Source organism: Neovison vison, chromosome 10 (assembly GCF_020171115.1).
Source record: "Neovison vison isolate M4711 chromosome 10, ASM_NN_V1, whole genome shotgun sequence".
NCBI lineage: Eukaryota > Metazoa > Chordata > Mammalia > Carnivora > Mustelidae > Neogale > Neogale vison.
The window spans coordinates 73,311,412-73,324,841 of NC_058100.1; the positions used below are offsets into that span (position 1 = coordinate 73,311,412).

At 56.5% G+C, this 13,430-nt stretch overlaps 1 protein-coding gene across 4 annotated transcripts in view; it reads right to left on the reverse strand.

The window, feature by feature from the left end:
* Positions 1–12,922, reverse strand: part of LRRN2 (leucine rich repeat neuronal 2) — a 61,615-nt gene extending 48,693 nt beyond the window's left edge. The window contains exon 1 of one of the 4 annotated variants that reach the window (XM_044267708.1): positions 12,886–12,922. The gene's annotated coding sequence lies outside the window, so the exon portion shown is untranslated. Of the gene's footprint in view, positions 1–4,730; positions 4,782–4,893; positions 4,932–12,885 lie in introns of those variants that run through there. The other 3 variants (XM_044267706.1, XM_044267704.1, XM_044267703.1) reach the window with 3 other exon arrangements.
* Between the last annotated feature and the right edge of the window lie 508 nt (positions 12,923–13,430).

Genomic DNA, 13,430 nt, shown 5'->3' on the forward strand with positions numbered 1-13,430 from the left:
GAACAGACAGACTCCCGCTGCCGGCAGAAGTCCATCTGCTGACAGAGCCGGGAGCCAAGTCTCCCAGCTCCCCACTGCTCCTCCCGCCTCCCACCCAGCACCGGCGGAGGAGCTGTGATCGGCTCAGGTGCCCAGGGGAGGGGAGGTGCGTCTGCCCCTCTTCTGTCTGGTGGCTGGGTGGTCCCTGCACAGGTCCCCTCAAGCCTCAGCAGGGGCTTATGGAAGTGGAGGAACAGCCACCCACGGGCTACTTCACCCACTGTCCGGTCCCACGAACAGACTCACTGCTTCTGAGGAGTCAGGAAGCAGGTGTGTCTGCACAGGACCGGGACAGAGCCGTCACAATGCAAACCCTTCTCTTGGTGCCAGCCACTTCTCAGAAATCCACGGAAGATCCACTTCTGTGGCCAATCCTGGACCATGCTCCTGCGGCTCCTGGCCCTCCTCGGCCTCCCTCTCCTTCCGTCTCCCGTCAGATGCGGTATGCTTGGGTATGCACCTGCAGCCCAATTGTACCAGGAACAACCCAACACTTGACCCAGTACTTGGTACACAGTAGATACTCAATGAGTATTTACTGAATAGACGAAGACTACTCTCAAATATTTAAAAAAGAAAACTCAAGCCCACTGGAATTTTTTGAATTATTGATCACCTTGCTCCTGTGTATGTGTGTCGATCAAAGACACTTTTAAAACTCTTTGGTATTTACTGGCACTTACTGGGTGCCACGCATTTCACAAGTATGGGCTGGTTTCATTTCCACAACCTGTGAGATGGGCCCCTTAACCCCATTTTACAGAGGAGCACACCGAGGCTCAAAGAGAGGTAAAGAAACATGTCCAAGGTCATAGAGCTGGTAAGCAGGGGCCGCAGGATCCTAACCCACAGGTGTCCCACTTTAAAGACCGCGATCTTCGCGGCACACCAGGCCACCTCTAAGGGCACACAGAACAGAGTGGAGAGAGACAGACGCAAAGGGGGAGGCAGAGAAGTGTGCAGGAAGGCTGCAACAACCCAGCAGGGGACTCCCTCCTGCCTTACCCTGGGGAACTGCTTCCAAGGTTGGCTAAGTTTTGCTGAAGAAAAGTGAAGAGGGTCAGGCCCTCACTCATCTCGCCCCCTCTGACTGTTCCCCTGGTTCGCCCATGACCCAGGCAACCTGGCATTTCATTCAGTGCTGCTGGGCTTGGTTCTCTGAGTCCCGCAAAGGCCAGGGAGGACTCGTCCTGGCGACAGACCTTCCCAGCTTCCCTTTCCACGAGGCAGAGCGACTAGTGGACCCCAGGAGCAGGCAGGTGAGCATCAGCAAACACAGGCGCTTTGACCTGCCGGCAATGAACACTGCTGCTGACAGCCCCCTGCACCCGCCCCTGCCTCCCCGCCTCCGCCTGACAGGTGAGCAGCTGTGCTCTGCATCTGTCCATCCACCTGTCTCCCGCTCAGGGGCCCGGGAGAGAGCCGATGCTCCTGAGAGAGGGGGCCCTGGGCCTGAAGCAGCTCCCTTACTCCAGAGATTAATCAGCGGGGCCGGGAAAGGGTGGAGTGGGATGGAGAGCGGGCCTCTCTCTCCATCCCAAACCCCAACCCCCTCGCCATTGCCACGGCCCTCTCGCTGCCCCCCCCCAACCCCCACCTCCTCCTAGCTCCCCCAGCTCTGCTTGCCAAGCTCTGCAAATTACCACACATGCCAATAAGTCATTAGAAACCAGAACGGCAAATACGGGGTTGCCATGGAGACCGATACCAGGAGCCCGCAGCCCTGGGGCCGGCCTGTGGCTCAGGTGTGCTGTGGGGAGAGCTGGGAGGGCCAACGCGCCTGGCAGAGGGGAGATAAGGCGCTCTGCTCTCAGGGTGCTGATTCCGGGCCTTGGGCCCCCACCCCGGGCCCGGCCCTGTGACCCTGCAGTTGCTCCAGGGGGTGGTGGCGGAGGGGTTGGGGGGAGCGAGCCCCACCCCTCACAGAGCCCCGCCTGCACCTGGAGGAGGTGGCTATGCTAACCCAGCTTCAGGCCAGCCCTGGGGCCCAAGGGCGCCTGTGCTGATTGCCCTGGGCTTGGAGGAAACTGAGCCCGGGGAAGGGGCTGCGGGCAGGACCAGCACTCAGGCAGGACTGCCTCATCGTCTCAGGCTTGGAACTCACTTCTGCTTCTCCCCCATGCTACGCACAGCACCGGGCCTTTGGCGGCAAGAAGACACACGTAACGCTTGTTGGAAATGGACGCGGGGCCGCGCGAATGCGTGTAAGCACCCGCAATTTCGGACAAGACAGGAGCGAGCAGCCCCTGCTTCCACCAGCCCAGGGTGGCCTTGGCACACGCCCTTTTCTGGGGCCTCAGTTTCATTAACTGAGAATAACTCGATCGGGTTTCCCACACGGTGTATTTCCAACCGAGCTCTCCTGAGCTTCAGAGTTAGGAGGGGCTCCTCTGCGGCCATGGGTCAGGATGAGGCCAAGGCCGTGGGGGTCTGGTCCTCCGGCTTTGCCCCTCTAGTCTCCTGCTGCGGGTGTCATGTAGAACCACAGCACTGGAGGCCTAAATAACCCATTTGTTATCTTACAGCCAGGAGTCCAAAGTGGGTCTCAAAGGGCTAACACCGGAGTATCACGTGGGGCTGTGCTCCTTCTGGAGCCTCGGAGGGGAGAACCTGCTCCCTCGCCTTTTCCAGCTTCTAGAGCTGCCCACATGCCTCGGCTCACGGCCCCTTCTGTCTTCTCAAGAAGGAAGTCTTACCAAGTCTTTCCTCACATCTCATCGCTCTCACGACTTCTGCCTCCCTTCTCCGCAGGTAAAGGACCCTGTGATTAATTACACTAGCCTTACCTGGTTAATGCAGGATAATCTCCTTATGTGAAGAGCAGCTGATTAGCAACCTTAATTCCACCTGCAACCTTAGTACCCTCCGCCGTATCACAACGTAACATATTCGAAGGGTCTGCAGATTCTCAGGCAGACATCCTTGCGAGGCCACGAGTCTGCCTACCCTACACACATACCACTGACCCTCGGAGAACAGAAAGTTCAACACACCGACCCACCCACCCCCACCACGCTCAGTGAAAACTCCATGTGTAGTCTCAACTCCCCCAAATCTCAAAAACTGAACGACTAATAGCCTACTGCTGACCTTCCAGAAGTCTCTCTGATACCATAAACTGCTGACTAACATGCGTTTTGCACATTATATGTATTATACACTGTATTACAATAAAGTGAGCTAAGAGAAAAGATGTTGTTAATAACGTCACAAGACTGAGCGTGGGTGGCTCCGTCTGTTAAGTGCCCGACTCTCGATCTCAGCTCAGGTCTTGAGTTCAAGTCCTGAGTTGGGCTCCATGCTGGGTGTGGAGTCTACTTAAAAAAAAAAAAAAAGTCAAAAGGAAGAGAGAACACATTTACAACGCTGTGCTGTGTTTATCCATACCGTAAATGTACGTCCTTTGTTTATAAGATGAATCGTCCGTCAGTACCATCTGTGATGCCGTCTTATGTGCTACAAGTGCTGGAGATGCTACCGAGGTCACCAACGCTGGACCTCCGAAATGAGAACGATAAGGGGTGCCTGGGAGGCTCCATGGGTTAAGCCTCTGCCTTCAGCTCAGGTCATGATCTCAAGTTCCTGGGATCGAGCCCCACATCAGGCTCTCTGCTCAGCAGGAAGCCTGCTTCCCCCTCTCTCTGCCTGCCTCTCTGCTTACTTGTGTACTCTCTCTCTCTCTCTGTCAAATAAATAAATAATTTTAAAAAATGAGAACGATATGACAAAGAAATTCACATTTATTTACAAAATAGTTTTCCGATGTATTTATTGAAACCATCCATGTCTAAGTGGACCCGCATAGTTCAAACCTGTGCTATTTGAGGGTCAGCTGTATAGTTTGTTTTTGGCAAAAAAAAATAAAATAAAATAAAAAAGGACTCTCGATTGCTGCCAGTTTTAAAGTGCTATGACCTGGACACCTTCTTTCCTCCCGGAGGGGTCCTGGAGAAGAAACCAGGAGGAACCCTGTCGACTGCCCCTTGAGTGTGCATGTTGGCAGGCTCGGGCTGCCCCGATGGGGTGTGCAGGGAGATGGGTTTCTGTGTCCACCAGAAAAAGGGGCTGCGGGGAGGAAAGCATGAGAGATGTTTTGGGGAACCCACCCGTCTCGGCTCTCTCCTCACCACTCCGTGAGCACCCTTGTATTCAGACGCCTCTGCCATCATCTGTTCTTATTTTTATTTCCAGGGACAGCCATAGGGAAATGTGGATGCAGCATGTGATCTCTCCCATCAGACTGAAAGTTCCCTGAGGCCATGACCTTGTTCTTTGTAGCCCACTACCTACCCCCATCGCTCACAGAAGGGATACTGATTTCACGGTCGTAAAGCTGAGATAGCATCCTTCCTTCCCACACCCTGACCTTCAATACTGTCTGTCTTCTTCCTGGATTTATCCAGAGGACTTCCCAGATTATTTATAACAAACTCCGGAAACAGTGCCCAAGTTCAGTAAGCACAGGTCTGAGGATCTTCCTGCTAGCGCCTTTCAGGACCCGTAAGGATCAACTCTAGCCTTTGCAGGTGGGACAGGCCCCGACTTGTCCCTGGGGGACATGGCGGCCTCCGTTCCTACCTCTTCGAGACCCCCCTCTGCTGACCATCCGAAACAATGTGACTCTCACAAGAAAGGTGCCCTGGGTATTAATCACAGCCCAAGTGTCTTCAGATTTTATGCAAATTCCTCACCCTCTCCCAGCCTTATTTTTACCCTTGGTATAAGCAGACAGCTGGTTCTCGTTGCTCCCTCTGTCATATGTCCCCGGGGACACTGGAAAAGCAACGGGATGTAGTGGGAAAGCTCTTCTTTGGAGGAGTTGCCCTGGGGACATGCAGGAGAAAAGGAACTCACATTTATTGAGCTTCTACTTTGTAGCTGGCACTTTACACAGATTAGCTCGGTTAATGTGGTGCTGGAGGAGCCGGGCTCTGGCGTCAGGAAGGTTTGGGGCTGAATTCGGCTCTGCCGCTTGCTGGCTGTGCGTGGCCTCTGGCAAGTTACTTAATGGCTCCCAGCTTCCCAGTTTGGTTTCCTCAACTGCAAAATCGGGGAGAATCATATCTACTTCACAACGTTCTGTGTAAATGAGGTAAAGCTTTCCGCACACCCTGAGCACTCGCTGCTGTCAGCTCTCGGTATGAACCGCCCCAAGTGGTGGGCGCCTTTAACTCGGATTTATAGGGGAGGAAACGGAGGCTCAGAGAGGTTAGGTCAAACGCCCAAGGGCCTGTGGTTAGATGCCAGCCACTCTGGGCTGCGAACCATGCGCAGAGGAGCTCTGAGCTTAGGCCTGTGTCTTCTAGGTGGTTATGCCCAGAGCCTCTGGCGCAGAGCTGTTGGGCTCTCCTTTCTCAGGCTGCCCACCACCCAGAGGGGAAAGAGTGTGCAGCAGACGGCTTTGCCCATGTGACCCTTGGCCCCCCGCTCTTTGGTGCACGGCCCGGGAGGGGAGGGTCCACTTGGGTCTCGGGTGGGTGAGGCACTATCCGTGGACCCCACTCCACTCCAAAGCAATCTCTCTCCATGTGACAGGAGTATGCCTAAGCCCTAAGCCCTTGCCTGCCAAGCCCCAGGCAGCCTCTCTCCAGGGTAAGGACAGACTTACCACCCCCCATCCTGCCCCACCATGGGGGGAGATGCTTGCTCCTTTCTGCACAACTTTATTTCCAGTTAACTCAAAGTGAAACCCACTGGAATGGTCTAGGGGTAACCTACTCAAAGGAGCACAGGCAGTGAGGGGAAGGGAGACAAGAAGCTGCTTGCAGACTGGGTAGAAAAATGGGAGCTCCTGGGAATTCCAGATAACCAGCCGGAGGCGGGGGGTTGGGGGGCGGTGTTGGGGCAGGGGTGGAGGGGGAATGGGGGGAGGCTGGTGGATGACAGCAGACCAAAAGAGTGCGGATACATGAAAACAGCCAGAGAGTGGAAAACAGGGCCTTCTCAAAGCAAGAGGGCTTCAAAGGACAGAGATGGCTGGCTCTCCAGAGGAGAGGGCAGGAGCACGGGAGAGTAGGTTTTCATTCTCTAAAGGGCCGCTCTCCTGTCCCAGGATGGCAGGGTAAGGAGGGACCCGTGACTGAGGGCCTGCCCCTAGGAGCTTACACCTCCCTCCCATGCTTGCCCTCACCTCGGTCACCCTTCTCCCCCTCCCCCAGCTGTACATTCCCCATGGAAGAGTCCTCCCCTCTGCAGAGCCACACGGCACCCCTTCCCTAGGCCCAAGTCAGTCGCACCTCCTCGAGGAAGCATTCCTATAAACTCCCACACAGAGCTCGCAGTTCTGATAACATTTATAGTCTAAATCACACAGTTTAGCGCTTGGTTTTAAATAACTGTCTGGTATTATTCCCTCGTTATTGCTTGTGAGTATGAGTTTTGCCTCCCCAGCTGACTGGTGGGTTTCCTTACCAGCAAGGACCGTGTCTTACACTTCTTTACTTACTCCCCTACCCCACGGCCCACCCTGCCTGGGAGACAGTCCCTGGGAAACGGGGACTTAGTGGGTCAGGACGGATGGACCACGGTGGCTTCGATGGCTGGAGAACTTCCTGACTAGCCTCTCAGGGAAACACTGACATGGACACAGCGGCAACCTCAGGTTTTAAAGGGTCAGCTCCCGTCACCCCTACTCTCACCCCTGCAAAGGCGCCCCCATTTGGCTCTGAGGAAAACTCTTCACTCCAGGCTCTGCAAGATCTGGCCTCCGAATGTCCCTCAAACCCTCCAGGCACAGCCCTGCCTCTGAGCCCCCGCACCTGCTGTTCCCTCCACCTGACGTGCCCTTCCCATCTCGCCTCCTCTTCATCTTTACTCATATGTCCCCATCTCAGCAAGGTCTCCCCAGGCCACCATGTACAGAATTACAAACTCTCCTCTTCCTAACACAGACTCTCCCACTGCCCCACCCCCGCTTTATTATTTTTTTCCAGCACTCACCAGTCTCAAATATACTATTCATTTTACTGTATTCCCCAGACCATGAAGTGTCAGCTCCACAAGGACAGAGATGTCTGGGTGCTCACTGTCTCCTGTTCCCCCAGTGCCTACCACAGATGCTTAATTAATACTTGCTGAATGAAGAGATCCCAGTCCCACCCTGTATCTGAGATGGCCCAGAGATGGGCCATGGACAGGAACATTCTGGAAGTCCCTTCCAGAAGTGGCATTCCAGCATCCCACTCCTGGACCAATGCTGGGGAAGCACCTTCCGAAGTTCAGAGGCCTGGAGCTATGCGAGCCCCAGCTGCCTTCATCCCACTGGGAGGTCTGTCCAAAAGTAGAAGGCGGGGGCGGGGGCACTGGCGGCAAGGTCCTGTGTCAAGTCCACCCCCCACGCCCAGACACAGCTTTTAAATTTCTGGCTTGCCCAGCAGCTGCCCCTCTGTGCTCGCTCACTCCCTTGGATGTCGCACCTCTGCCCTCCCAGGCCAAAGACAGACACTTCATCACCTGCCTTTGAATGTTCATACTGAGAACACTCTGAAGAGGGACAAAACCTTTTCTGCCTTTCTTCTCTTCTCCTCCTTTGTCTTTAAAAAGACAGGGTCAGGTAAGACAGACCCACTTTTCCTGGAGGACCCAGGCTGGCTGTCTAACTCTGCTGCCCCTTCTTGCTTATGTTTTTTTTCCTGGAGGATCCACCTTGTGACATGTAAATATGAAGGTTTGTCCTTGTTCCTCCCAAGACACATGAACCTCCCTAGTTAGAGACACCGCACTGACAGCGCTCATTCCAAACCAACCCCACTAATCTGCCCAATCTGGGGTCTGCGTCCCATGCTCACATCTCCCAGACGTCACCTTCATATTGGTTCCCACTATGTGGCTGTGGGGACTAGCTCTTAGGGTCCCCCTTCTCTGAGGCCACTGGCTTCCTGCAGCCCCAGAGGCACTTAGCTAAAACAGAAGGAAACAATGTTGGCTCTTGAAGAACTGTGACCTACAGGGGCAAGAAGACGGGAGACCTTCTCTGAAGGTCCCCCAAAGGAGACAGGCAGTTCCTAGCTTGGACAGGACTCGGGAACTTTTCAGCCGGGGGAGGGAAGGGAACGGGCAGGATGCCCCCAGAGAATGTTCTAGGAGGTCCAGGGGGCACTGGATTCGGGAGTGGTTCCAGAGTAGGAGCCCTTGGGTCAGAGAGAACATTAACTCCTCTGTTTTTTTCCAGCTATGCTTCTTGAGCAGGTTACTGAACCTGAGTCTTGGTTTCCTTGCATTTAAATTTGAAGTCATAAAAGCACCTACCCCATCGGGGTGTTTTGGAGGATTTAATGGGCGAACGGATGTAAAGCACTTGGCACAGCACCTGGCACATAGTAAGTGTTCAATAAACACCCGCGGCTACCGTGAGTGCCATTTCAGTGTGAGAGGGGGAGGCTGAGACACAGCTGTCGCCCCAGAAACCCCCTGCCTCCTCTTCAGTTCGAGACCCACCTCAAGTCCATCAAATGCTGATCAGCAGGGAAGGAGTGGGGAGCGGGGGGGAGAAATGTCCAGGGAGAAACTGAGTTCTAAACCAAACCTGGTTCTGCTCACCTCCTACAAAACAGCTCCCTCAGTCCATGGGAACATTGGAGAGCACATGGTTATGAGACCAGTCCCAGCAAGGGCGCACCAGATCCCTTGCCCAAAGGCCAACAATGTCTCCGGGTACTGGAGACAAAGAGACCAAGGTGGGCCACATTCAAGGTGTTCCTGAAATCCACAGATGGTGACGCACATACAACAGGCCCCTTTTCATCCACAACTCCGGGGCCCCAGGCTCCTCCGCACCATGGTCCCCAGACCCAACATCTGTGCCCGGCTGACTCCTTTTCAAGCCTTGTCCCGGATGTCATGTCCTTTGAGAGCCATTTCCTAACCCGCAGACAGAGCCAGTCCCCCTGTCTGCGCACCCTGTATCACAGCACTTCTTCATTGCTGTAAGCCTGCCCCTACTTAATGATAGTGGTAGTCCCACAGCACTTACCGGGCCAGGCTCTGTTCTGAGCTCGCTACATGGGTTCACTCATTAAATCATCATAATGACCCTCCGAAGTAGGTTCTATGGTTATCCCATTTGGACACAAGGAAACCGAGGCACAGAGAGGTTAAGTGACACGTCCAACATGGCTCAGCTAGAAGTGGAGCTCTGCCCAGGTGGAGCCTGGATTTGAACCCTCGCAGCGTACGTAGCTCCAGACTCTACACTCTTACTGTCAACTCTTAGAAGGCAGGGGTGACATCTGATGAGCCTCTGTCCCAAGCACGGGGCTGTGCACACAGTAGGTGCTTAGAAAGGATGGGTTGACTGCATAAGCCAATGCCTGTTTGAGGCTAACCTGGTGAATATTCCAGCCTCTGAACTGCAGGATGGAGAAACCCAAGCTTCTCAGGGAAGTAGGAGATAAAGGTGCCCTTCTTATTCGCTGTCTTAGGGATCCCACCGCAGCACACCTCGACTGCCCTGCTTCTGTCTAGTCTCTTGCTCTGTGTTTGTTGTTTCCCAGTTTCTCTTCTGCCTTTGTGCTCCTCTCCTTTTGTTCTTTGATCACGACCCCCTTCCCCCGCCCCATCCAGGTCCTGCCCATTGTCCCTCCAGGTAGCTCTTGCATCCTTCAAAGCCTCCTACCCCCATTCTGGGCCTCGGAGCTTTTATAGAGCCCAGGCCCGCCCGAGGAGGCTGAGAAACACCAGTGATATTGACTCATTACACTGGCCATGGACCAAGCTCCTACACCCTGACCCTGAATGAAAACAGCAATTTCCCATCAGTTCTACCTGGATGCAGAGTGGGGGTGTGGGTCGGGGGTGGTTGCCTGCCTAGAGCTTGTCACTAATCTGTGTGGGATGAGGAAGAGCCACTACCCTCTCCACCTCCTCTCTCAGGGTCCCAGCTCCTCCAAGAAGCCCCCGCCGAGCCCCTGAGAAAATGTAATCATGCAACCATTCAGCAGATCCTTATATATTCTAACATTCCAGCTGAGAAGAGGCAGCCTTCTGAAACACACGGGTACAATGTACCTCCAGACAGCTGCACGAGGGGCCAGATGTCACAGACATCATAGAGGCTAAAGGAACTGCAGACAATTAGTGCTTTCAAAACAGAGACCTGTGTGACCTGGGGCAAGTAGTTTATGCTCTCTGGTCCTCAGTATCCTAGCTCTGAAGAAGGGGATGACAATCTAGCTCTTGGGTTGTCAGGAGCATCAAATGGGATAATTTTTGTAAAGCTGGTGACAGACTGGTGCTTAGTAGGTGCTAAATAACACATTTCTTTCTCCATCCTCCGTCTGAAACACTGGCCGTCTGCTCCACCTCTCAGATAAATGGTAAGATACGAATGGACCAGCCTTTAGATCAGAAATGTCTTAAGGACAGAATGACCCTGGGTCTGTAAGCTCTGGGGTAAGTGGTAATGCTGTAAGCTGCTGGGCTCGTCCTGTTAGAGATCACTTGCTATGGTGATGATGATGATGATCTTTCACTAGGATTGTTCACACTACCCTCCCCCGCTCCCAAGCAGTGGGTCTTTGAAAGAGGCTGGTGGGCGTAGCCGGGAAGTCCAAATACAAGTTCAGTTCTGCCCTGAGACATGGAGGTTTGTTTAACTGCTATATTCTCAGTTCTTAAAATAGTACCAGGCACATAGTAGGTGCTCAATAAATTGCTGACTTTTTTTTTTTTTAAAGCAATGGACTTTCTTTTTCTTTCAAATAAAAAGATGAATAGGGGTGGGCTAGGAGGGATAAATGGCAGGGGCCAGGGGGCATGCCAGGGAAATGAAGTTGCCAGGCCCACCAACCCAGCCTCCTCTGCAAAGGGGTACAGCAAAGCCAACAGTGCGTGTGTCCCCACCTTAGGACGTTTGGTAACCGAGCACACATGCCTGCCTTGTGGTTTATGCTGCAGTTTTCAGAACAGAAGGAGGGTAAAGGTGGAGACAGAGATCAGGAAGGGAGGGAGGGAGGGAGAGGTCTTGGAGAGCAGTGTGAGGAAAAGGGAGATAAGGAGATACCCGTAGAAGAAAGAGAGTGAGGGGAGGAGAGAAAGAGGAAGAAGGAGAGACGCAGAGGGAGAAAAGAACAGAAGTGGGAAGCAATCCTGGACAGTTACAGAGGAAAGCTGCTGTCACAGCCTGCTGGGGAATTCATCCCAGCAGACCCCTGAGTTCCCACTGCCTCTGCTGGCTCCTCGGGAAGGAGGGTGCCAGCGGGAGGGTGTGCATCTGGGGATGCTCCTAGATACTAGGTGTCCACCAGGCACTGGGCAGTTCTTAGTCCCTGAAGCACTGTGCCCTTAGTTCCTGCCAAAGAATGGGGCCCCATCCAGGTTCTGAGGGACCCCCTAGGCAGGAAGGACACTCAGTGAGAAGCAACCCAGGGGGAAGGAAAAGGACCTAGAAGGCTCAGACCCCTAGCTGTGCCCTTCTCTTGCCTCTTCTCCACAGAAGGGCACCTGGCCAGCTGGGAAAGTGGGTCAGGCCACCTACAGCTGACTTTTTTCCTGATAACTACAAGGGGCAGGGGCTCAATGCCCCAGATACAGCCCCTGCCTACCCCATACCCAGTGATCTTTGTTGGTGGGACCTTTAAGAAGCAGTGGGCTTTGGGAACGGAACCTGGCCTTCTTACTCAGGAAGAAGACCTCGGGCCAAAGCCCATCCCAGGCTGGCGGGGAAGAGGGAGTCTGCTGTTGGCCTGCTACATGGAAAGACCCAAATCTCAGTGATACTCACCAAGCTGCTGGGGAGCTTCTTCTACTCCCCTGACCCCGGGAGGAGGTCGTTCTCTCAACCACCCCACCACCGGGGTCTTCAAACTGCGCACTGACCGACCCCTCTCTGGCAACTGAACGCTGTGCCCAGCCCACCCCCTCCCGACCCTGCCGGTCGCCCAATTAGAAGCTGCGTTGGCTCCAACAGATGGGAGCTGCGGCAGCCTGAGGAACAGAGCACAAAGCCCAGCTGACATTTTCCTTCCTGTTCTTTCGGCGGGGGAGGAAAAACAGGGACTGGTGTGGGGGGTGCACAGCAACATCCCTAGGGCCAACCCCCCAGTGCCCAGGTCTCCCGCACCTCTTTAGCTTCTCAGCTCTGCCCTAAATGGAGGTCAGTCCCCCCTCACCCAGCGGTTCCTCGCTGGCTGGGCAGCCAGAGCTTGCGCGGCCCTTCGCCTGCAGGACTGACGGACCACCTGTGGCTGGCCAGCCCCCTCCTGTCTCCTGGGTGCCGTGGTGGGCCCAGAGCTGTCCTTCCGAAGCCGCTTCCTACTCTGAGCGCCTCCCCCACCCCACCCCCCGGCTGGGACCAAGGCCGGCCCATCCCCCACCCCCAAATGTCCCATCTCAGGCTGCGGACAGACCCCTGCTGGCCCGGGAGAAGCCTGGATCCTGGTTCCAGATACTTCGGACAGACACCAAGGCCACCTTGTCCCTCCGCGCGGACACCGGATCTCCGAGCGGCCCCGGAGAGCTTCCACCCCGCCAGTCGGCCCCTGTCCCGCCCTCCCTATCCCCTCGGCCACCTCTCGGCTGCCCGACATCTCCCGGCGCCGCTCTATCCAGCAACAGTTTGGGGCGTCTCGGGCCTCCCCCGGGGGGATTACGGCCCGGCCGCCCCCTCCCCCGCCGCCTCGGGTGCAGCCCGCGCGGCCGGCCGCCTTCTTTACCTTCTGAACCAGCCCTGCCTCTGTCCGCCCCGGCGACCGCCTCCCTTCCCGAGTCCCAGGCTCCCGGGCCGGCGTCCCCGCGGCCGCCCGCGGCCCGCCCCTCCCCCAGCCCCCGGCCGCTCCCGCCGCGTCCCCCCGCCGCCACGCCGACGGGCCCCCGCGCTGCCCGGGGCTCAGCCCGGGGCCGCACACTCACCCGCGGGCGCCGTCCGGGCTCCCGGGGCCGCCGTCCGCCGCCCGCGCCGCCGCGCCCCGCTCGGCTCCGGCTTCAGCACGGGGCTGGGCTGGGGGAGGCCGGGGCGCGCCCTCCTTCCGCGCCGCTGCCGCCGGCACAGGCCGGGCAGGGTCGCGGGCGCCTTCCGCGCCGCCGAGTCGTCCGGGGAGCGGTCCTGGGCCCCGGCCGGGCGAGCGCGGCCGCAGAATCGCCGTCCTCGCCGCCCCCGCCCGCGCCGTCCGCGCCCCGGGCTCCGCGCCGCCCTGCGCGTAGTGGCCGGAGGCTGGCGGGCGACAGCCGGGCGCTCCCTCCGCGCGGCGCGGCCGCAAGTGCACAGAGCAGGCCCTCGCGCGCCCCGCGCCCCTCCGCGCGCCCCTCCTCCCGGCTTCGCGCTCAACCTGCCCGCCCGCTTCGCCGCTGCTCCCCCAACCTCCGCGGCCCGCTCCGGTCGCCTCCTCCCCGTCTGCATGCCACGCCACCCCCCCTCCTTCGGTCCCGCTGCCAGTTTAACTCCTGAGTGGCCGGAG